The 7,684-nt window shown below is 46.2% G+C and overlaps 1 long non-coding RNA gene across 1 annotated transcript; it reads right to left on the bottom strand.

Moving 5' to 3' along the window:
- Nucleotides 1-3,239: 3,239 nt before the first annotated feature.
- On the bottom strand, nucleotides 3,240-6,434 carry LOC128095102 (uncharacterized). Its single transcript, XR_008213152.1, has 2 exons — nucleotides 4,755-6,434; nucleotides 3,240-4,598 (listed from the first exon to the last, which is right to left on the bottom strand). It is a non-coding gene; the product is annotated as an uncharacterized LOC128095102 (long non-coding RNA).
- Between the last annotated feature and the right edge of the window lie 1,250 nt (nucleotides 6,435-7,684).

Below are 7,684 nucleotides of genomic sequence, written 5' to 3' on the forward strand. Positions count from 1 at the left end.
AAGTTTATTTATTGCAATCTAAGGTGAACTTCTAGGTTGGGAGGAAACTCTGCTCCATGTGGTCATTCAGATTCTTGCCAGTCATTGTTTCATTCAGTCCCTAAAGCCCTATTACGATATAAATAGTTAGAGCTGGAGTGTTGCATGACTGGGTTGCAGTGTAAGCAGGGCAAAGCATGTGGAGGAGGGCTGGCTCTGTTTGTATCATTATGGCTTCTCATATGTCCCTATCTAGCTGCAAGGGAAGCTGGAATATTAAAGTTGCTGGGCAGTTATCAACTTATTTCTGTGCAACAGGGAATTTAGATTGTTGTTGCCTAGCAATATTTGGTTGACAACTTGCAGCTGAGTACTTTTTTTTTTTTTTTGAGACAGGGTCTCTACATAGTCCTGGCTTTCCTGGAACTCACTATTTAGACCAGCCTGACCTTGAACTCACAGAGATCTGCCTTCCTCTGCCTCCTGAGTGCTAGGATTAAAGCTGTGCACAACACCATGCCCAGATCAGGAATGCACTTTATTGATCTAACGTGGCATAGAGGGAAAGTGCTGGTTCTGGACCCAAAGGACCCGAGTTTGAATCTGTGTCTCTCACACTGGAAAAGATGGCCCTTGTTTTCTTCAACTGTGGTACCCTCCCTCCTTCAAAAGCCACTGGGAGGATTATGAACACCACAGCTGCTTGATATCATTATTCCAAGTTGGAATAGATGAAAACGACCCTGAGTTAGCTTAAAGAACTGGAAATTTTGATTGAGAGCCAAACCATCTTATAGATTCTAAAGATGGGATATCTAAAGATGAACTTCCGTGGGGAAGGCCTGGGATTAGAACTGGAAATATTTGAGAGGGACAGGATGAAAGAGGGGGAAACCGCAGGAGTCATCGATGTCTTAGCAAATACTATCAGTACTAACTTTGACCTTGATCTTGACTGGATCCATTTCTCTCCATCTCAACTCCTCACTTTTGAGCCTTGCTTGGATGGTAATAACCCTTGGTCTGGTCTCTCTGCATCCATTCTCGTGCTCTCAAATCATTCTCGTGCTCTCAAATCCAGTCTTTGACACAGCAGCCAGAATGGAGTGTAGAATTGTTTACGAGATCCTGTCTTCTCTTTGAGACTTCAACTGTCTTTTGACAGTGTGTTGACTAAAACTTGTCATGGCTTCCTGTGGCCTCGTAACCATGAGGATTTCTCTGAGAGCACTTACCACTCTGCCCTTTCCCACTTTGCCTTAGCTACTGGACCCAGCTGCATCTAAATGTGTACTCTACATCTGGCTCTTGCCTCAGGGCCTTTGCTCTAGCTATTACCCCTGCAAGGAAGCCTCTCAAGAACTTCTCCTTTTAGCAATTTGCATCTCAGTATTAAATCTCAGCGTGCTCTCTCTCTTACTTACCACCCTATTTTCTTTCCCTCTCTACTCAATACTTACCATGATTTTACACTTTTCTTACTAATCTACGTTTATTGTTTTCCAATTCCTTTTTTTTTTTAAATAAGGGAGGCACATCTTCTCTTTAAAAGTTATTTATTTTTATTTTATGTGTATGCATGTTCTGCCTGCATGTGTTTTTAGGCAACACATCTGTGCCTGGTGGCGGCAAAGCCAGAAGAGGGTGTCAGATTCCATGGAACTTGAGTTAAGGACAGTTGTGAGCTGCCATGTAGGTGCTGGGAAATGAACCCGGGTCCTCTGCAAGAGCAGCCAATGCTGTTAACAGCTGAGCGTCTCTCCAGCCCCAGTTGGTACTCCGTTCATAGAATTCAACATGTCAACAAGTAAAATCTTTGTAAAGTAGGCAACTCTTTGTTTATCTCTTTTGCTCAGGGATCCTTTTAGAATAAACTGTATAAATTAAAACAAACAAACAAAAAACCAAAAACTTGCCCGGTGGTGGCACGTACCTTATATCCCAGCACTCGGAAGGCAGAAGCAGGCGGATCTCGATGAGTTCGAGGCCAGCCTGGTCTACAGAGCAAGTTCCAAGATAGCCAAGGCTACACAGAGAAACTGTCTGGAAAAAACAAACAAAAAATGAGGACAAACCCCCAAAACTGTATGCTCACTGTTTCTGATCATCTGAAAACTTAACTGTGTATTTTGAACTTTCCACTTCAACAAATACTGACTTACTATGCTTACATTACTTCCTTACATAGATACATCATGCCTAACTTAACTTCTTTGTACTGGGCACAGGTGCACACTCTGATATAGAGACATTTTTACACATTCTTCACCATGTCTCCCACACACCTTTGAAATATTGAGTCAAAGGATGTTGATGCTCTTGGGCCTGATGACTTCCAGAAAAGCTGCAATTGTTTTCAGTGCCTCCTAGGAGTGTGAGAGTGCCAGCTTCCCAAGACCCCAGGGAGAGGACTGTAATTTTTTGTCAATTTGATGTACTAAAAATGCCACCTATGAAATGTATCAATTCATACCTTAAAATATCATCACCAGGAGTACAGAATTTTTCCCTTTGTTTATTGGATTCTTGCTTCTGTCATCTTTCACCCTGCTCACTTCCTTGGCTCCCTTTTGAAACTGGCACCTTATCTCCATGTGGTTTTCGCTTTCTCAGCTGTGGATTTTCCTCTTTCGTCTTTATTGCGGGAATGAGGGGCATGGCTTCTCTCTGTGCTCTGCAGGCTCCCTGCAAGTGCCCTCTTCCACACTAGTAGAAAAGAAGTTACCTGGGTCTACTGCCTGAGGAGGTGTGCGAAGAAGTCAGCTGTGACGAAAGGGCTGGTGTTTTACAACCTGGCTTGAGGCTGTCAATCCCATATGAACTGTGTCTGAATGATCGTCGGGAGACCTTCACCTGGCCCAAAGCCATGAAACTGAGGCAGGGACATCTTCAAGGAGGGAAGTACCCTTCATCTGTTTTTGTGAGTTTATGTAGAGTAGACTGAGGCCAACCAACCAGAGTATTCATAGAGCATCCAAACGTTGCAGACAAGTGAGCATCTAGAGATACCTTCTGAGTCTTCAGGGAGCACTTTCAGTGATTGAGGCCTTAGCCTAGGAGGTAAGCAGAACCTCTCAGTGCAGCAAATGGTTCGGGCCAAGCTTTGGGCCAACTAACTCCCTATCAACCCTGAGAGTGATTACCGGTTTCAGGCTTAAACAGAGAAAGGGAATCCACTTTAGGGGTCAGATCTTGATAGTTAAGTAGTCAATCAACATTTCCTCATTAGAATTTTATTTCTCTGTTCTTCTCTTCCCCAGAGGGCACGATTTCCACTGGAGCTGATTTATTCTTAGGCTTGGTTACTGGAGAAGTTCTCAGCAAGAAACCCACATCTGAGACCTACTACTCTTTCCTGTGAGAAAGAATGCTCAGAAAGTCCCTTGCACAACCAGGGAGGGGACTGGTACCCAAACCAAGGAGATGAAAAGATCCAGCAGGAAGCTGGGTGTGGTCAGTTAAAGCATTGCTCTTTAATCTGAGTCTCCCCCTCCCTCCCTCCTCTCCCCTTTTACTTTTGTATACACATGTGCAGGACTTAAAGTATTCTTGTGATAAAACAATAGTAAAAGTCATGGTTTTAAAAAATATCTTGGCGAAGTAAAAAGCTACTAAATGCATATTTCTCTCTCTAATTTCTCCCATTCTTTTGGAACATTCGCAGACATTATATTACATTTCAGTGTAAGGCTCTCCATGTCACTGGGAGCATGATGGATGCTTTATCCTTTAGAGAAATCACTTTTGTAGAACCCCCAAACTCACTTCTCCAACACCCAGCCTACTGTCCTTTTCTTCCCAGCGGTTGGAGTGTGGACTTCCACCTCATCATCCCAATGGGGTGCCGGACTGCCAAGTTCAAGAGGGCTGTGGGATGTTCTATATGTTAAATGTATTGCTCTGATTGGTTAATAAATAAAACACTGATTGGCCAGTAGCCAGGCAGGAAGTATAGGCGGGACAAGGAGAGAGGAAAATTCTGGAAAGTGGAAGGCTGAGTCAGAGAGACGCTGCCAGCCGCCGCCATGACAAACGAGTCGTAAGGTACGGGTAAGCCACGAGCCACGTGGCAACTTATAGACTAACAGAAATGGGTTAATTTAAGATATAAGAACAGTTAGCAAGAAGCCTGCCACGGCCATACAGTTTGTAAACAATATTTTTATTTATATGTTATTTACTTGGTTGGGTCTGAGCAGCTGCGGGACTGGCGGGTGAGAGAGATTTGTCCTGGCCGCGGGCCAGGCAGGACTGGAGAAAACTTCAGCTACAGCTGTGGTTGGCATGACTGTGGACCGTTGATTATTTGCAACCTCTACGATTCTAAATGGCATTGGCCAAGATCTTCCAGTCTGTAAGCATGTAACAGCGGCACCCACACTCCTGGCCTGCAGAAATAAAGCCTGAAAAAGAAGCCAGCCAGCTCGGCATGGAAGGGGCTTGTGATCTAGGGACCTGAGTGAATTCCCAGAGGGAACTGCCAGGAGGAAGTTCAGGTCACATGGCTCTCCTCTTTCCCCACTGTGTCCCAGCTTCTTCAGATTGGGTTCATTTCAGGAACTGCAGATCCTCCAGGGAAACTCCTTAAGGCCCCGTTTCACACAGCGGAAGTCAGCGTGCTTGTTTTTAAATGAGCAGGATCCGGACATTGGATTTTTTTTTTTAATTTTAGAAAATACAAAAATAAAGCAAGAAGATAAATATAAATGGGGGGGGGGAATGAAGCTTCACTGTTTTCTCAGTTGTGGAAAAAAAAATAAAATGAGAAAGCATACCGTGGAGCCTGGAAGCCCAGATCTGAAGAGCAGAGGCAATCAATGGAATGGATGCCGAGCTAGCCCTGCAGTTCAGGTTTGCAATCCTGCGTTATCACTCCTTCCAATTCTCGGGGCTGACGGCTTCTGAGGTGTTATTAGGAGACACCAGGTCACTTTCATATTCCTGGGAGAAAAACTCCCTGATTTGCAGTGAGATCTTGGATTTGACCCGTGACTTCTGTGTTACCCTGGATCAGCGGCTGTGATTCAGGTGATAAAACAGAGCAAGCTGGCTTTTGCTCATTAACCTTCCTTCCGAACCTCGAAGGATAACCTCAATTTCTCTGGGACTGCACCGAAGCAATAGACTTATGAAATACCAGTGGCAAGGCTGGAGCCTGTATTTTCTGGGGTTTGGCTGGACTTCTCTGTGGGCCGCCTTGCATATTAAAAGGCCTGGCTGGGCTGCAGGCTTTGTGTTTTCTGCTGTAAGCTGAAATGAGGGCCCAGGTTTGAGTATCTACTGCTCTCTCCATGGCTGGGCTGGTTGGCTTCCTTTTCACGCTGCATTCATTATCTGGAGGCTAAATGATGTGGGTACTGCTGTTGTGCGCATAGTGATTGGAAAGCCTCAGGAAACGTGATTTTAAAACCATTAAGTTAGCGGTGGCGCACGCCTTTAATCCCAGCACTCGGGAGGCAGAGCCAGGTGCATCTCTGAGTTCCAGGCCAACCTGGTCTACAGAGTGAGATCCAGGACAGGCACCAAAACTACACAGAGAAACCCTGTCTCCAAAAAAAGAAAGAAAAAAAAAAAAAACCCACAAAACACAACAACAACAACAAAAAACCCCCAAACAAAAAACTACAAAGTTTTGCAAAGTCCTACAACTGTGCTGGAAGTGTGAGGACCTGTAGAAGACCCCTCCCGGATGACAGTGTTCACCAGGAAGGGCCAGGACCCAAGGGATGAATTCTGGAGCCAAGGGTGCACCCTCAGCCCTCTGGGCTTCTGCAGGGTGTGGGCTGTGGGAGAGAATGGCAGGCTCAAAGGGAGGGCTTGCAGCCACCTGTGGCAAGAGGGAGGGGGCCTAGGGGCAGGGCAGGGACTCCTCCAAAACCCAGTAATACTCAGAGGACCAGAAGCCAACTCTGCTGAGCCACTGAGACCCTGCTCCCCAGGAAGACCAGCTAGTCGCTGGAAGTCACAACACAACCACTTCTGAAGGACTTAACATTTTGTATGCTTCCACACCAGATTTCCTTCTCATTACCCAATGGAAAAAATAATCACAGTGGGAAAAAAATTAAATGGACAAATCTTAAAATGAGCTCTGAAATCAAACCTCATCTCCATCACCTGGACAAATGGTTCTCAGACACGAGATGTGTGTCGTGGGCTGCTGAGAACGCTTTGTGTGCCTGTCGATGATGGATGCCGAGCTTCTGGGGGGTGGGAGGTCTACAGATAGAATTCGATGAGCTAGACTTTAAAAATCAGCGGCAGAAGAGCTGAGCCTTCCAATTTCTATCTTCGGCTCAAGTACAGTTTTGAGAGCTCATATCTAAACGTGTATGGGTTACAGGGAGGGCTGACAGGCAAAGCGAAGTGTTTTGAGAGATTCTTCTCTGAATTAGAAACCTAGAATTTACTTTGGATCCCTCCATCTTCCCTCACGGTGTCTTTCAGTCTGTCTGTCTCAGGAGTCATTTGGCCAGCTCTCTAGACGTTTCTGGAACCCCCGACCCTCATCACACTCTGTCCCTTCGCTGCCACGCTCCGGCTCAGACTCCCGGTGTTCCAACCAACTCCTCCGAGCGACTCTTCAGAAGTTCACGCCGGCCTGGCACTGCTTCCCAGGGCTCCTCGAAAGGCTGTTCAGCACCAGGAGTCACTAGCGAAATGCAAAGCAAAACCATAGTGCTGTGGGATGGTCTGTATATCAAATGTGTTGCTGATTGGTCAATGAATAAATCACTGATTGGCAGTGGCCAGGCAGGAAGTATAGGCGGGACTAACAGAGAGGAAAATTGAGAGAACAGGAAGCTGGGAGGGGAGACACTGCCAGCCGCCATCAGGACAAGGAAGATGGAAAGTACCGGTAAGCCACGAGCCACGTGGCAAGGTATAGATTAATAGAAATGGATTAATTTAAGCTGTAAGAACAGTTAGCAAGAAGCCTGCCACGGCCATACAGTTTGAAACCAATATAAGTCTCTGTGTTTACTTGGTCGGGTTTGAGCGGCTTGGGACTGGCGGGTGAGAGAGATTTGTCCTGACTGTGGGCCAGGCAGAAAAACTCTAGCTACACCATAGTGAGGTGCACCATGCTGTCAGAGTGACTGAAATAAAACAAAGTCAGTAGCAAATGCTTGCGAGGACGTGGGTCGCCTAGAGACCTCTACAAGGTGGTGGGGCTATAAAAGGCATAGTCACTCGGGAAGACAGTTTACACTTTCCTTCCTCTGTGTGTGTGTGTGTGTGTGTGTGTGTGCGCGCGCGCGCACGCACGGGTATGTGCTTGAGTGTGTGAGTTTATGTCCAGAGGCCAGAGGTGGACTTCGGGTTTCTTCCTATTTCTCTACTTATTTTTTAAAATAAAATATTTTGAGAGTTTTTTGAGGATCTCATGCATGCATAGACTTCATTTTGATCACATTCACTCCTTCCTCTGACTCCTTTCCTATCCACTCCCCATCTCCTCACCCCTGCCTCTCAACTTGGTGTCCTTTTTCATAACTCATCCAGTCCAGTCAGTGCGGCCCGTTTATTCCTGGGTGTGGGGTTATTCAATGAAGCGTGGTCATGACCTGCTAAGAGCTACACCCTGAAAGGAAATTGACTCTCCTTCCCTGACCAGCCATCAGCTCTCAGTAGCTCCTCTAGGGGTAGGGGCTCAGGAGCCCCTCCCCTCTCTACGCTGGACTGTTGACTGGCTTGACCTTGA

Source organism: Peromyscus californicus, unplaced genomic scaffold (genome assembly GCF_007827085.1).
Source record: "Peromyscus californicus insignis strain IS unplaced genomic scaffold, ASM782708v3 Scaffold_4__1_contigs__length_199733344, whole genome shotgun sequence".
Lineage (NCBI taxonomy): Eukaryota > Metazoa > Chordata > Mammalia > Rodentia > Cricetidae > Peromyscus > Peromyscus californicus.